Source organism: Mustela erminea, chromosome 19, assembly GCF_009829155.1.
Source record: "Mustela erminea isolate mMusErm1 chromosome 19, mMusErm1.Pri, whole genome shotgun sequence".
In the NCBI taxonomy this organism is placed as follows: domain Eukaryota; kingdom Metazoa; phylum Chordata; class Mammalia; order Carnivora; family Mustelidae; genus Mustela; species Mustela erminea.
In genome coordinates, this window is record NC_045632.1 from 24601977 (window position 1) to 24618911 (window position 16935).

General features: G+C 40.1%; 1 long non-coding RNA gene across 2 annotated transcripts; it reads right to left on the reverse strand.

The window, feature by feature from the left end:
- Nucleotides 1-597: 597 nt before the first annotated feature.
- LOC116579791 lies at nt 598-15739 on the reverse strand. Of its 2 annotated transcripts, none has more exons than XR_004281418.1 (3): nt 15581-15739; nt 10119-10196; nt 598-779 (listed from the first exon to the last, which is right to left on the reverse strand). It is a non-coding gene; the product is annotated as an uncharacterized LOC116579791 (long non-coding RNA). The 2 variants fall into 2 exon arrangements; XR_004281419.1 differs by lacking the exon at nt 15581-15739 and adding an exon at nt 14410-14558.
- Nucleotides 15740-16935: the final 1196 nt, after the last annotated feature.

Below are 16935 nucleotides of genomic sequence, written 5' to 3' on the forward strand. Positions count from 1 at the left end.
CTATGATTCACATGGCTAAAGACTTTCCTTTAATTTCTAAGAGCTTTGTCCTTTGTACTCTATACTTTTTTACCATAAAATCAAGAAATAATTCAGACTGGGAACATAAAACTAATTTTATTTTTTTTCTGTTTTTATATCTAATAGAATCATAGTTCATATTACGTTATCTGAAAAATATAAGGAACTGATATTCAGTGTTTGTCTTTCCAAGGAATAAGATCATTCTTAACATTAGCAGGAGTCACTTTTGAATTCATCAGTAATATTTCATTTCTCATCTGCCAATGAGGTGATCCATGTGGCAGAGATAGACAGATTGAACTGTGAGCAGCCTGGGTGGGTCAGTACAGTGCAGACTGCATATGCTTGGCTTAGGTTTTGGGTTTTATACTTGCTATAGATTAATTCCTTTAAAGATTTTTTGCAAATTTGACTCCAAGAGACTCATGCAGTAAGAATTCTTTTGCCAATACCTTGGATGTTAGACACCTGGCTCACTGCTTCTGACAAGCAATATAAACACTCCACGTGCTGTCAGCATTTTCAGTCCTATGGCATGAGCATACCATGCTTTGAACATCATGTTTGTTTGTTTCTTTCTTTCTTTCTTTCTTTCAACAACCTTCTTTCTGTCAAACTCATGAGAATTATTTCTAGCAGAGAATAAAAGTAGTTGACAATTTGCATGCATTCAACTCAGTATCTTCTTCTCTTTTATATGGAGGCTGAACTCAATCCTTCCAGACATCTGGGCCCAGGAGAAATAACAGTGGACTCTTAGAGAAATGTGTCATTTTCAGGAAAAAAAGAGAAGTCATTAGATGAAAACTCTCTCACCTCCCATTTACCAAATCTATAAACCTTGCTGACTCAGTGTGTCTCCCCTTTCTGTTCCCTTTCATTGAGGATGATGTCCTTCCTCATAATTATGAAAAGCCTACTCCTGGGCTTATGCTATGAACCTCAAATCTTTTATCCTTGTAAGAAGCCCCACTGACTCCATTGTTTTCTTCCCCTCCTATATCTTCATCATCCCTGTCTTGTATATATCTCATAAACATTCAAAAATGTTTTAGTCTAAAACCATAAGTGACTCTTAATCTCACAAAACAAACTGAGGGTTGCTGGAGGTAGGGGGGTTGGGAGAAGGGGGGTGGGGTTATGGACATTGGGGAAGGGTATGTGCTTTGGTGAATACTGTGAAGTGTGTAAACCTGACGATTCACAGACCTGTACCCCTGGGGATAAAAATATATGTTTATAAAAAATAAAAAATTAAAAAAAAATGTTTTAGTCTAACCCACCTTAAAAAAAAAAAAAAAAGCTATACATCTGCCCCTTTGGCGCTTGTCTTATTCCTCTCCTCTCCTTTATAGTCCATCTTCAAAAAAGGGATTTGAGGTGTTTATATACACTGCTCCCATCTCCTGCCACTCCCATTTTCTCCTTGAAAATGACCTCACCGTTACAACTCTACCAAAAAACCTCTTACCAAAGGCACTATGGGCTTCATGTTTCTAAATCCCATGGTTACATCTTAGTCTCCACTACTATGGCCTTTTGGAAGAGTTTGCCATTTTTTTAGGTGCTGTGACTGAGTGTTCTCCTGGCTTTTCTAAGGTCTTCCTATCTCTGCCTCTTAGATGCACCATCACCTCCACCCAGCTTTAAAGATCAAAGTTCCTCAGGGTTTAGTCCTGGCTCTTTGTCTTTTCAAACATCTTTCTGGGGATCTCTTTCACTTCCAAGGTATCAAACACAACCCATATGCAGAATCACAGATGTCTTGTTCACCGTAATTCCTCAGTATTTAGGACAGTGCCTCCTACAAATAGTTTCTCCATTTTCTTTGTTTAATTAGTTGACTTGAAGCCAGATGTTCCAAGTTCATCATGGAGAAAGGCATAGAAAATGACAGGAGTAAGACACAAGGGTTAGAAGTGTAATCTTTGGAGTCAGAGCTTGGTTTATAGCCTAGATCTTCCTTTTACTAGCTTTGTGATTTGGGACAAATTGTTTGTTTGTTTGTTTGTTTTTTAAGATTTTATTTATTTATTTGACAGAAAGAGATCACAAGTAGACAGAGAGGCAGGCAGAGAGAGAGAAAAGGAAGCAGACTCCCTGCCAAGTGGAGAGCCTGATGCGGGGCTTGATCCCAGGACCCTGAGATCATGACCTGAGCCGAGGGCAGCAGCTTAACCCACTGAGCCACCCAGGCACCCCAAATTGTTTGTTTTTAAAATAGTATCAAATAAGGTATCTATGTTAAGATTTTTTCCTTTTTCTTTTTTAGATTTTGTTCATTTTTGTTCATCTTTTTAAAGATTTTGTTCATTTATTTGAAAGAGAGAACAAGCAGAAGCAGTGGGAACAGCAGGCAGAGGAAGAAGCAGGCTCCCTGCTGAAAAAGGAAACACTAAAAATATCTCTCAGTTTTTCTAATATCAAAAAGTTCATTTGGTGCTGCTTAAAAATGGTTTACTAAATTTTAAATAATTCTATATCTATTATGAATAACTTATTCTACTGCTAGTGATTTAAACACTATGACCCCCCCCTTACCCTTAAGGAAAGTGGTTTCTAAGTACTTGTAGTCTTCTGATCACTTGTTGTAGGCAGAAGACCCATTTAGGGTGGAAAGCTATATATTATTTTTGATAGAAAATATCCACATAGCACCCATATTCCCTTCTTTGAGTAATTCTGACAAAAATTTTCCTGTAGGAAATAACTCCTTCCCACCCTCAGTCCGTGAATGTCAGGTGGAATTGGCACTACCTTTGGCTGCAGAAGGCATGGGACACAGGACTGACTAGTCAGTGCATCATCACATTTCCCTGACCCTGCCAATTAAAGGAGAGACACTTGGCTCAGTCAGGGACAGAGAGGAATAAAGAGACTTTAGTGTGCCCTTTAAGAAGACACACTTTCTTTTCCACAAGCCTTGAATGAGGGATTTGAGCCCCTCGTAGCCATCTTGGCATTAGTGGGGTTTGATCATGTAGCTGGAATGGAAAAGAATGGCCAGGAAATAGAGAGAAACTGAGTTCAATGACATTTTTTGAGCCTCTGGATCAAGAGTTCAACTGACTAGTCCTTTTGGGTCATCATGTAACTAAAGAAATTCTTTTTTCCCCAAAGTCAGGTTGAGTTAGAGCTCTTTGGTTTAAAAAGGATGGAAAATCTAAGTGATGTACCTATCTAGTTTATTCCTCTTTGTTCTATGTTTTAAACTAGCCACCTAATTAATTGAAACAGGTGAAGCATCATCATCAGAAAGCAGTCATTCACTCCCGAAATATGACATAGGAACAATTGTCAGAGATTTCAGGTCTGTAAGAAGCCAGCTATAGGATATTTAGAGACAAAATTGCAGAATTTTAAAGAGAAATGTGACTTCAGAGAAGACCATATATTTAGTGGGTCACAAATCCAAAAACATGCAAAGTCAAGAAGGGAACATGAATGAGTGAAAGAGTCAGGAGTGAGAAGAGCAGCGACACAATGATAATGAAAAATGACCAATGACACTCAACTCTGCATCCATACCCAGGAAGGAGTAGTGGGTATCAGGCTGCACTGGAGGTCCTATGTGAATAGCCTCCACTTAGTGTCGTCTGACTACTGGATGTGGGAATAGTGGTTCAAGATGACATATTTTATGTGAAACTGGTTTTTGAGTGTTGCCAACTAAATTGCTTTTTTAAACCGTGTGATTCAAACATAGTATATAATCAAACCACACTCAGCCCAAAATTGTCAGAATATTCATTATGAAGATGGGGCAGGATGGTGGTAAGGGAGTAAATTAAACCCCTAAATGGACCATGTCTTACACAACTACTAGCAAGAGGCAAAGACTAGACTCAAATTCTAGTCTCCTGACATGTCTCCCCACACTGAACAGACTGAAAATCACACTGTAATAAGAGTAATCTCCACACCTGGAGAACAATGCCAGTTTGTATAGCATTCTCACATAAAGTGAAATCTAATCCTTACAGAATGTAGGTACTATTCTATTCCTATTTCTACTTTACAGATAGTCTAGAAAATAAAGTTCCTGGAGATTGAATGATCTTCCTGAAGTTTAGTAAGAGAGAGCTCAGGTACTCCTACCCTTAACTCATCACCTTTCCTTCTAACCATACCTGTTTTTCTTCCTGGGTCCCAGATCTCAGTTGAAAGTTAGCACCCACCTTCCTCCCTACCATCAAGACACATACACACACACACACACACACACACACACACACACACGCTATCTGATTTTGCTTTCTAAACTTCTCTTTTGTCTCTTTTATCCCCATTGCCCATTGCCATCAATTCACAACTGCATCATCACATCAGGCTCCCTAAACCTAATCTTTTCCTTCTGTATCATACTCTATACCACAGCCAAAGGGAGCTTCCTAAAATGTTGCCCCAGCCTTAGGCCTGCACTATCTTGTCTTTCTTTTATAGTACTTATACCATCATACTGTAATTATCTTTGCACCCTGCCCCAACCAGAATTAAAACTCTTACAAAAAAAAAAAGAATTTGTCTTTGTATTTCTGGGACCCAGTACCTGGCTCATAGTAGATGTTCAGTGGCTGTGGAGGAAAAGAGAAGGGAAAATGGGGGAGGCAGAGAAGGAGAAAGAGAAGAAAATATAAATCTCCCAGACTTTTAGGGGAAGTAACTTTAAAGATCACCTAGTCTTACCTTCATATTTCAGAGATGGAGAAACAGGGCCTAAATAGGAAAGTGTTCTATTAAAATTCATACACGTGACAAATGGAAGAGTCATGATCAAACTCGGGTATTTACAAGACTATTCCAGACATTGTTAAAAACAATTATACAGCAAATGAAGGATTCAACTTGTCGGGGATTAGTAATAATTTCTTACTATTTCCAAACAAAAACATTGCAAATTAAGAGCATTGATTATAATTTAAAAGCTATCAGTATCATCCTGGGTAAAAATGATGAATAAGCTTTAAGGATACTCAGTAAACACTTGATAAGTCACCTCTGATATTTTTCATATTTTTAATTTGAATTCTATTAACTAATATATAGTACCTCATTTGTTTCAGATACACTGTTCAATAATTCATCTGTTGTGTATAAAACCCATTGCTCATCATATCGTGTGCCCTTTCTAATGCCCATCACCTGGTTGCTCCATCTCCCCATCCCCCAGTAACCCTCAGTTTTTTTTTTTCTTATAGTTAATAGTTTCTCATGGTTTTTCTTCCTTTCTGATAACTTTCCATTCTGTTTGCCCTCCCTTCCCCTATGATCCTCTGCATTGTTTCTTAAATTCCACATATGAGTGAAACCATATGATAATTGTCTTTCTCTGATTGACTTATTTCACTTAATATCCTTAGTTTCAACCATGTCAATGGAAATGGTAAGTATTCATCCTTTCTGATGGCTGAGTAATATTCCATTGTATATATGAGCCACATCTTTTTTATCCATTCATCTGTCCATGGACATCTCTTTTTCTTCCACAGTTTGACTATTGTGGACATTACTACTATGAACATTGGGGTAACACTTCTTCTCACTACATCTGTATCTTTGGAGTAAATACTCAGTAGTGCAATTGCTGGGTCATAGCGTTGTTCTAATTTTAACATCTTGAGGAACCTCCATACTATTTTCCAGAGTGGCTGTACCACCTTGTATTCTCACCAACAATGTAGGAGGGTTCCCCTTTCTCCATAGTCTCACCAACATTTGTTGTTTCCTGACTTGTTAATGTTTGCCATTCTAACTGGTATAAGGTGGTATCTCATTGTGGTTTTGATTTGTATTTCTCTGATGCCAAGTGATGTGGAACATTTCTTCATGTAACTGTTGGCCCTCTGAATGTCTTCTTTGGAGAAATGTCCATTTGTGTCTTCTGCCCATTTCTTGACTGGATTATTATTTCTTGACTGGATTGTTTTTGGGTGTTGAGTTTATTAAGTTCTTTATAGATCTTGGATACTAGCTCTTTATCTGATACATTATTTGCAAATATCTTCTCCCATTCTGTAGGTTGCTTTTCAGTTTTGTTAACTGTTTTCTTTGCTGTACAAAAGCTTTTTATCCTGATGAAGTCCCAATAGGTCATGTTTAATTTTGTTTTCCTTGCTTTGGAGATATGTCCAGAAAGACATATCTAGAAAGAAGTTGCTGAGGCAGATGTTGAAAAGGATGCTGCTTGTGTTCTTCTCTAGGATTTTGATTGCTTGCCATCTCATATTTGGGTCTTTCATCCATTTAGAATTGACATTTGTGCATAATGCAAAAAAAAAAAAAAAAAAAAAAGGTTCAGTTTAATTCTTCTGCATGTGGCTACCCAATTTTCCCAGCACCATTTGTTGAAGAGACTGTCCTTTTTACATTGGATATTCTTTCCTGCTTTGTTGAAGATTAGTTTTCTATAGAGTTCAGGGTCTGTTTCTGGTGTTTTACTCTGTTCCATTGGTCTAGGTGTCTTGTTTTTGTGCTAGTATCATACTGTCTTGATGACCACAGCTTTGTTTATAGCTTGAAGTCAAGCATTGTTATGCCCCCAGCTTTGGTTTTCTTTTTCAACATTTCTCTGCCTATTCAGGGTCTTTTTTGGTTCCATTCAAATTTTAGAATTGTTTGTTCAGCTCTGTGAAAAATGGTATTTTGATAGGACTTGCATTGAATGTGCAGATTGCTCTGGTTAGCATAGGCATTTTTTTAAAAAGATTTTAGTTATTTATTTGTCAGAGAGAGAGAGCACAAGCAGAAGGGAGCAGCAGGCAGATAGAGAGAGGCAAGTGGAGGGAGAGGCAGACTCCACGCTGAGCAAGGAGGCCAATGTGAGACTTGATCCCAGGACCCTGGGATCATGACCTGAGCTGAAGGTAGACGCTTAACTGACTGAGCCACCCAGGCACCCCAGCATAGACATTTCAACAATATGTATTCTTCCAATATATGAGCATGGAATATTTTCCATCCCTTTGTGTCCTCCTCACTTTCCTTCATAAGTGTTCTGTAGTTCTTGAATACAATATTTGATTAATGTTTGTTTCTATAGCAGATATTATCAGTATCCCACCAATATTCCTATCATTCTATGATTTTAGGGAGTTCAGCCAATTTCTGTATTTCAGATCCTGAAAGATTCTCTTGGCAACTGAAGGCTACTGTGCAGCAGGCTGAAGTGCCAAGGAATTAACAACCTCTGCCAGAAGTCCTCAACCAATGATCCTCTATAAGTACCCCAGTTCTCGTGCCTTGGAAGGGATAATTCTGATGTGTTATTTTACATATTTTCTCAATATCCTACAGGTTTAAGCTTCAGTTCACTGTTTTGTTCACTGTGACATCTGACTTAATAGGACACCCTCTAATGACTGAATCACTCCTCCACTTCTCTGTTTCCTGAACCTACCGAATAAACTATTGGTGCTGAAATCCTTGTCTCAGTATTTGTTTCTGAGGCATTCTGGACTAAGCCAGCCTCTTTCCTAAGACAGTAAGCCGCTGATGACTGTAGATGGCTTATTCACCACTGTGTCTGATAATAAATACTCGGTCAATAATTAAGTAGGGAAAGGAAAAAAAAAATTATTGTAATTGTTATCATTTTTGTCAGTGTTGTTATTCAATATAAAATACTCAGCTCACCTTCACTGAGCACATTCAGCAGTACATCTGATTCTTGAACAAAATCAGGCTTTAAGGCCTTTGCATTTCACTTAGGGAAAATGAGGAAGGACTCGGGAATCAGGTTCTTTGAGGAAAGGCTGCCAGATGAGAGGTAATGTCTGTCCTGTTTTTCTGTCTGAGTCAGGACTCCAAAGGCAGAGAGGACTTGCTCTCTAGTGTGAAAGCCTCCAGGGTTGTCAGCTCTGTGACAGACACTTAACAAGACTTCAGAAAGCATTGACCTCAGCCAGCACCCAGTCTCAAGGAAGTAACTCAGAATTAAAGTCAAATCAACAAGCCACTCCTCTAATTGAGGCTGAAAGCAGGAGAAGCTGTAGATATAGTTTGTGGCATAAAGGACAGGCATGTCACCTCAAGAAAAAGTACAAGTCAAGTCAGCATGTCACCTCCCACTGCTGGTTATGCAGAGATTTTAATGAAACATCTTGGGATTAATCCACACCAAAGGCCTATCTCACCCAGCTCCTGGCAGGGGCCAATTTATAGCTTAAAGAGATGTCATCAACTTTAATAGGCTTCAAGCTTCAAGTCTCACCTTAAAATTATTGACTTCTTTTTTTTTTTTAAGATTTTTTATTTATTTGTTTGACAGATAGAGATCACAGGTAGGCAGAGAGAGAGAGGAGGAGGAGGAAACAGTCTCCCCGCTGAGCAGAGAGCCTGATGTGAGGCTCGATCCCAGGACACTGGGACCATGACCTGAGCCGAAGGCAGAGGCTTTAACCCACTGAGCCACCCAGGCACCCCAAAATTATTGACTTCTTATAGATTCCTATCTGGCTGCCTATTTAACTTCATTCAGGAATGGGATTGGAGAGCAAAAGAATAAAAAAGCACTCAAGCTTTAAGGTTAGAAAGGACCTTATTAGACAAGGAACCACAAAATCAAATGTCTATAGTAGCCAGCAGGGAGGATAAATGGATGAAGTCTCTGATCAGACTCTGTGAGAACCTGGAGAATACCTGCTGGGTTCAAGGCAGCAATGCTTTTCAATCCCAAGTAATTGTTGCTAGGCAGAAGTTCAGATCCAGTGTGGCCAGATTTTTTTTTTTTTTTTCAAGAGAAGCCGTATATCCAGGTTTATAAAAGAAAAATTCCCCTGTACTTAAGTATTGATATTTAATTTAATATTTTAATATAATAAAACAAGTGATAATAACAAAGAATAACAAAATTATATACAGATAAGACTGGTAGTCATCTGGTACTCACCTGCTGTGCTCTGTTGCAAAAATAGTGACTTCTTTACATTTAAATTGGGAAGCAGTCATTATCCCCGGCTCTCAAATGACTGTCTCCAGCACTCGGGCACCCCTGGCCTGCCCCTGAACATCAGTCTGTTCCATCATCCAGAGACTAAAATGTTAACACCTAACCAACAGATCACCTCAAGGTTCCTGTTTTGGCATGATCCTGTTTTGGCCAGCATCTGGTTGACCTGAACATCATTTGCACTATACTTGTGAAGTATTTTTAACAAACAAAACACACATGCCAGTTCAAACAAAACACATATGCCAGGAATATTGATCCTACTGGAAATCAGTTTGAGACCCTGACTTATTCCAATTCCCCTTATTTGATAGTTGGGGAAACAAAGGTAGACACAGAAAAAGTTATTTAATTAAAGTTATGAAACAAGTCACTGGCAAAACCTGATAAGAACCCACGACTTCAAGTTTATAGGCCAGGGCTCTCTCCTCTTCATGAATAGCTACCAAACCCATGGAAAGTATAGATTTTTAAAAGCGCAGATTTCTCTTAACTCTTAACTATAGAGAACAAACTGATGATTACCAGAGGAGGGAGTTGGGGAGATGGGTGAAATAGGTGATGGGAATTAAAGATTACACTTATCATGATGAGCACTGAGTAATGATTAGAATTGTTGAATCATTATATTGTACATCTGAAACTAATATAACACTGTATGTCAACTATACTGGAATTTAATTTAAAAAGACTGAAAAAATAAAAACATGGATTTCTTTTCTCTATACCATTCCTGCCAAAACTCTGGGTTGGCCCAGGTATGAATATCTTTCAAAAACTCCTTAGATAATTCTGATGATCATCAGATCTGCCAAACATTGCTGTAAACTATAGCAATGGCATACCAGTAAATTTTAGCCATCAGGCTTCCTCTGTGGGACAAATTTGGAAAGAAGGGTGAAATCTCTATTGACATATTATTTAAATAATTCTCATCAGAGTTTCACATAGAAGACATGTGCATATATGTTGGGAGAACAAATGGTTTTTCCCAAGCCCCTTAGATCTGTCTTATTGCCATACTGAAGGGAAGAAAATTAAAGAAGGAAATTTTCAGAGATTGGTAATAGTTGATGACCAGAGAAAGGGAGGTTATATGAGAACCAGCATCAGAATAGGACAGAAAAGTTTCAGCTGTGTCACTTACTAGTTCTACATCTTCAGATATCTCACTTAAGTTTTCTAGGTCTCACTTTCGCCATCTGTAACATGGGGACAGCAATACCTACTAAGCAAAATAATCACAGATTTCAGAAAGAAATCGGTCAATTCTGGGTTATCTTGGCTGTAGTTTCCTCAGTGATAGTAAGAGATTCATCCAGAGAACCAAGAGGATATGCAGCTTCTGCTCTGTCCACAGGAATGTCAATACAGCTTTATCAGCTCCTGCCTAAAGCACAAGTCTTGCCACAAACTGATGGAGAGCTCAGACCTTTTTGGTACTTTCACACCTCTGACACTCATGCTGATGAGTTCAGCTCAGGTATCAATATGGAGTTGACACTAGGGTCAATTCTAGGCAGCAATATGTAGTTGCCCTTAAAAGTCTGCTAGTATAGTCCATGTGTAATTATAGAGCTTCCCTTAGTCATAAGGCAATTCTCACAGTACCTGACATATAGTGGTAACTGTGATGGTCATGATTATGATTGTATGGTATGGAATAGTGATCTAGAATCCCACTCTAAAGGCAGACAAACCAAGGTACAGTTATGTGATTTTAGATATTATTTCCAAATATCTTCCAGTCTCAAATCATCATCAGTGAAATAGAAGCAATAATGGTTATCACCTATATTGCATTATTACAAGAATTAAATGAGCTAATATTGGAAAGAGTTTAGCTTGGTGCCTGGCATATGATAGATGCTCAGTAAATGTTCTGTTTGGTGATAACACTATTAATATTAACTTCAGCATTCAACTTCAAGTTTGAGAGAACCTTGATTTGGTAAGATTTGGTACTAGTACTAGTAGCCTAACAGGCAACCATGGCCTGATGAGAGGTTTGCACAGAGCAAAGTCTAGCTGGTCCCATGGGGAGCACAGAAGTACTGAGATGTTCAAGAGCCTCCTTCAAGTCTCTGAGCTCAGCAGGGAGTTGTTTGCAATATAGCCTCAACCCACAGCCACCTTTGAGACCTTTCCCAGTCTCAAACCCTTCTGCCAGAAAGGCTGTTAGTAACCTATCCAACTACCCCTATTTGTAGAGCTTGGTTGAGTCAGGCCAAGGAGAAGTGCTGAGGGATCTCGAGCTTCTGGTAGTATAGGAGACTCTGGGAAATGCCAACTGCAGATCCCAGATCTCCACCCACTTCTTCCAAGCAGATTCAAATAATAGGTTCTTTAGGCAGGCAGCCCATCAACTCAGGATTCCAAGACAAACAGCCTTCATATTTTTGATCTAAATTTCTAATCTCTCCAGAGAGTAGCAACACAGGGCCTACTAACAAGGAGACAAGCTACAAGAGAGAGAAAACACCTGTATTCAGACCCCAGCTGTAACACATTCTCAGTATGTCATTGTAAGAACCAAACAGATGTGATTATATAAAGAGCTATAGAGTGTAATCAGGATAGTTATTTTTTTAAGATTTTATTTATTTATTTGACAGAGAGAGATCACAAGCAGGCAGAGAGGCAGGCAGAGAGAGAGGAGGAAGCAGGCTCCCTGCAGAGCAGAGAGCCCCATGTGGGGCTCAATCCCAGTACCCTGGGATCATGACCTGAGCCAAAGGCAGAGGCTTTAACCCACTGAGCCACCCAGGAGCCCCCAGGATAGTTGTTATTAACATTTATTAATATAACACATGCTATGAACTTTCATTCACAAAACTCAGTGTGTAAAAATGTAACCTTCTATAACTAAACTCAGTTTTTGAGTTGTTTCCATTTTGCCTTGCACACAAACTTAATCTAGTTACCTCATTCTTTCCCAGAGAAATGTAAACATTTCAAGATTAAAAGTCAGTGTTTTCTCCTGCCTACCCTCTTTTTCTGGATAGGAGATCTCAGATATCCCAGGGCAGAGGTGAAAGACAGGGCTCTGAATCTCACTGAATCTTGGCATGGTGGAGGCAGTGGACCCACAGTGACTCTGACATCAACATATCTCCTTCAGACCCAAAAGTCCTCTCCCAGCTATTTCCAAATTCACATACAGAAGTGCTTTTCCTTGTCACTTGTTGGGGGGCTCTTTCAGGCACCTTAGTAACTAGACATTTGCTCCTTCTGGTAAGTATTGCTGCACCAAATTGGGGTAGGGATGCTTTGGGTATCCCCCAGACCCATCTGGGAAATAAGTCTAGCTCCCCTCTGTAGCCTGTCCCTTCAAACCCATTAGAGGTCTCCATAGTTATCATCCAGGTCAGAGTCAAGAACCAAATAGACTTCATCTCTGCCCTATGGAACTAGTGACAAAAGAAAAACAGTAAAGTCAACACATAAATGAATATAGGATTACAAATTGAGAAAGTGTTATAAAGGTAATAAACAAAAGGCAGTGGTAGAAGAAAACCTTGTTGGGGGGGGGGGGGTGCCTGCTTATATATAGTGATCAGAATTAGGTAAGGCTGTCTGATGAGGTGATAGATAAGCAAAGACCTGAAGGAAGGGAAGGAGCCCACATGTGAAAATTATGATTAGGGTGATGGGACTGACACTCCAGGCATAGAAACAGATATGGGGAAAGGTCCTCAGGAGCATCCAAGCTTGATGTGGCATTGGAATACATAGAGTAGTTGAAACACATCCAAAAGTTATGTTGAAGAGTTAGAATTTATGCTAATTAAAGTGTTGTCATAGAAACATTCACTTTTAGTTACTTTTTTATCATTAAATAATTTTGAACAAGGATAAGATGGATTTTTCCCCCTAAAATATTATGTCAACCATAATTCTCAATAGACACAATATGGCTGCCCCATGCAGGGACATTTCTGGTTGGCACAATGATTTGAGTATACTAGTACCATTTAAGGAGGTCCAGGGATGGTAAACACCCTGCAATATACAGGACAGGTCTACTCAATGAAGAATTGCTCCACCCCAAGTCCATTTCCCTAGCAAGATTTAGAGGGTATCTGGCAGCTGTGTAGAGGCAAGAGTAGGAAAAAGACAAATAAGTTAGCAGGGATATAATTAGGATTGCACTGACATTGTCCAGATGGGAAAAGATGATGGCAAGTGTAGGACTGGGACCTCAGGGATCAAGAAGAGTGAAAAAGTGGGCAGATATGAGCAGGCATCACATATTGGCCACACTGTGTTTTTATTAAATGAGACACAGTCCCAGAGTCTTTCTCAACATCACTCCTGGTAGACATTAACAATTGTTTCCAGTTAACAGTTGAGGCAAACCTATTTGGAAAATATCTGATTTGGGTAGTCACTCAGAGATGGAGCAAAAAGGATACGAAGGGAAGAAATAGGGACTAAGTCTGGAAAAGAATGTTATTGAATAATGTAATATTCATGCAAGCTTTAAATGCCCAGATGAGCTTTTTAAATACAAAGGACAATAGCTCTTCCATCTTTTAGAGGATTCCTCCTAGAAGCCCACCAGATTTTACCCTCTCCTATTCCCTACCTAAACCTCACAGCTGCAATTTGAGTGTTCTCCAAAATTTAAAAAAAAAAAAAAAAATCCTTAAAGACTTGCCTATCACTCAGAAAATTAGCTGTCATGGGTAATTAGGTTAATTCAGCATGATATTCATCTGAAATGTGAACATGCTATTAGTAATGAAAGCAAACATATGGAGCAAGTGTCCTTGATCTGCTGAGAGAGTGTGGCTAAGCCATGAGCTCCACACACAAATTATCACTATGCCTTTCCTAGAAAAGAAGGTGACATGATTAAAAAGACATCATAGAGGGGCACCCGAGTGGCTCAGTTGATTAAGCATCTTCCTTTGGCTCAGGTCATGATCCCAGGGTCCTAAGATTGAGCCCCATGCCAGGCTTCCTACTCAGTGGGGAGTCTGCTTCTCTCTCTCCCTTTGCCCCTCATATATGTGATCACATATATGTGCACTCTCTCACATACTCTATCTCTCAAATAAATAAATAAAAATCTTTTTTTTAATTTTATTTATTTATTTGACAGAGAGAGATCACAAGCAGGCAGAGAAGCAGGCAGAGAGAGAGAAGGAAGCAGGCTCCCCACTGAGCGGAGAGCCCGATGCGGGGCTCGATCCCAGGACCCTGAGATCATGACCTGAGCCAAAGGCAGAGGCTTTAACCCACTGAGCCACCCAGGCGCCCCTAAATAAATAAAAATCTTAAAAAGAAAAAGACATCACAGAGTCCCAGAATCTCAGAAAAGTCCCCACACAGTGAATTTATAATTCTGTAGGAAGAGTTAGGTGACCACAGTAGATGACCCTATCTTGGGTCAATTCAGCAACAATTACCATTCAGAATCAGTTAACACTTACTGAATCTCCTCTCTGCCTCTTGATCACCCCCAACCTACATGTTTTTGTGGACAAAGATTACAAATGGAGTCCTAGAATTAGGTCAACTCAAGTTTTTGATTCATGGAGTTGAAAGAAATATAGTAGGTGGGAAACAGGAGATGTACATGGTCTACTTGTTAAAAAAAAAAAAAAAAAAAAAAAACACTGACTTCATTAGAATCTCTACCAACTGCAGCTTCATTGCATCACAAAGGGTCCCACACTGTCATAACTCATCCTGGAGGCTGGCTGCCCTTTATTTACCCCCAGGCAATGTGGAACTGTGTGTGTATACTCATAGGTAAATGTACTCATGTGAACATGAAGATATCAAGAAAAGTGATTAAAACAAGCCTACCTAAATCCAAGATATTGAAAATAGATCATAAGGATAGACCACAGTGGGAAAGCAAACTATGTTCTCTCTCCAGCCCCCCTGATTAATCCATTATGGAAATTGGGTCTATCTTTCATACTAAATCACCTGAGAAGGTTTGTTGGTCACAAACCAGGCTTTCTTGGGGCATCTGGGTGGCTTAGTTGTTTAAGTGTCTGACTTCATCACAGCTCATGATCTCAGGATCCCGGGATTGAGCCTTGTGTCAGACTCCTCCTTCTCCCTCTGCCCCTCCCCAACCCTGGACATAGTTGCTCACTCATTCTCAAGTAAAATCGTAACAAAAAAAAAAAAAAAAAAAAGACTTTCTTTTAATTTTGCTAAAGAATCCAAAAGCTTCCCTTTGTTCAGCTATAATAGGAAATGGAATGGGGTATCCATGCATTGAAAGGCAATCTTTCAATGATTTTTGACTAGAAGGTACTAAAGACATGATACTGGACATGTTTCTAAACCAAAGCAAAGGGGCAGGAGCCCCAGCACTAGAGATAGGCCCACAGTCCTGCTGGTCACAGATTGGCAACTAAAAAAGCATTCCTTTGACTACTGAGAGAAAAAAAATGGTATAACTGGGCAAAATGCTCAAATCCCTATGTATTTTCGGATGGTAACATCATATATCTGGCTAGTATGAAATCTGAAATTGACCTTCAATCCAAATGCCATCATCCAAAACTAGCTTATGGAAATCTACATAAATTATTTTCCTATTTCAATATATTTGGAGACTTGAGTTTTTCTAGAATCACTTACAAGGTTATAGCAGATATTTTTGATGCCTCAATTCCCTCAGTTCACTTGAGGTCACCTGAAACTGTGACAGATGGTTTCCAAAATGGTGACTGTAGGGGCCTGGTTAGCCAGGGGAAGCCATTTGGCTGTAAACTTAGATTGACCCCGCCCCTTCCAGCGAAACTTAGTTGCAAACTCTGGATATAGGGGCAGGCCAGGCTGGATGGAGACATCCAATCAGTGGGGCGTGCATATATTTACTGTGGTGAGTTGAAATCCCATTGGCCACCTGTGTGTGGGCCAGGCTCAACCACCTCTATAAGGGTTAGTCTGTGAGGCTGGGGTAGGGGGAGTAGGAGGAGGAGTTAGAATAGCTGTTAGACTAATAGGAGGAGTTAGAATAGCCGTTAGAGTAGTAGGAGGAGTTAGAATATCCGTTGGGATAGCCGTTAGAATAGCTGTTGGGATAGCCATTAGAGTAGCTGTGGGGAGCCATTAGGGTAGTCGTGGGTTAATAGTGGGGAGCAGCGCTGCCCCAATCGGCCTCGCCACTGTAAGTGGCCTCATCGGGGAGCAGCCTGGCAGGGGAGCAGTCTCATCTGGGGAGCGGCATCAGCCTGGGAGTGGGCTCGTCCAGAGCAGCCTTGTCCAGAGCGGCCTCGTCGGCAAGTGGCCTCATCCAGGGTGGCTTTGTCGGGGTCATCGTCGTCGCCTCTTTGAGTGGCCTCCTCTGGGGAGCGGCCGCATCTGGAGTGGCCTCGTCTGCGGAGCAGCCTCATCCAGAGCGGCCTCATCCCCAGTGGCCTTCTTGGGAGCAGCCTTGTCGGGGTCATCGTCATTGTCTCTTCATAAGAGATGGCCCCTACCAGTCAGTTTGATTTTTGATGCTTGGTGCGAAATAAAGTTTTGTTTGATTTTCGCTTTTGGGTCAGTCTCGTTCCTTTGATCACAACCCTAACAGTGACAGCCTCCTGTCTCAAGCATTTGCACCTCTCTTCTTCTCTGCCTGAGGACTTTCTCCAGCAGCACCAGAACTAACTCCAACAAATGGGAGTATAAGCTGGATACGCAAGTGGTAGAGCACAAAAGATATGCCTCAACAAACCGAGATGGAAAGGAATAAATTCCTCAAGTTCCCTGTCTTCTGGTGGACAAGTCTAGGTATATTCCATACAGTTTCTTACAGGGCCCTTGGAAAGATGGATCCCTAATAACCCATTCATTTATATATCTCTGTCTCACTTTTCTTGTCACTCCCTTTGTGATTTCTGGATTCATCTCCCAAATAAAATGCCAGCACATGTCCTTGAATTAAACTTTGCTTCTGCAGGAACCCAAACCAAGACAAAAACAGGTATTTTTAATCATTCCCTAAT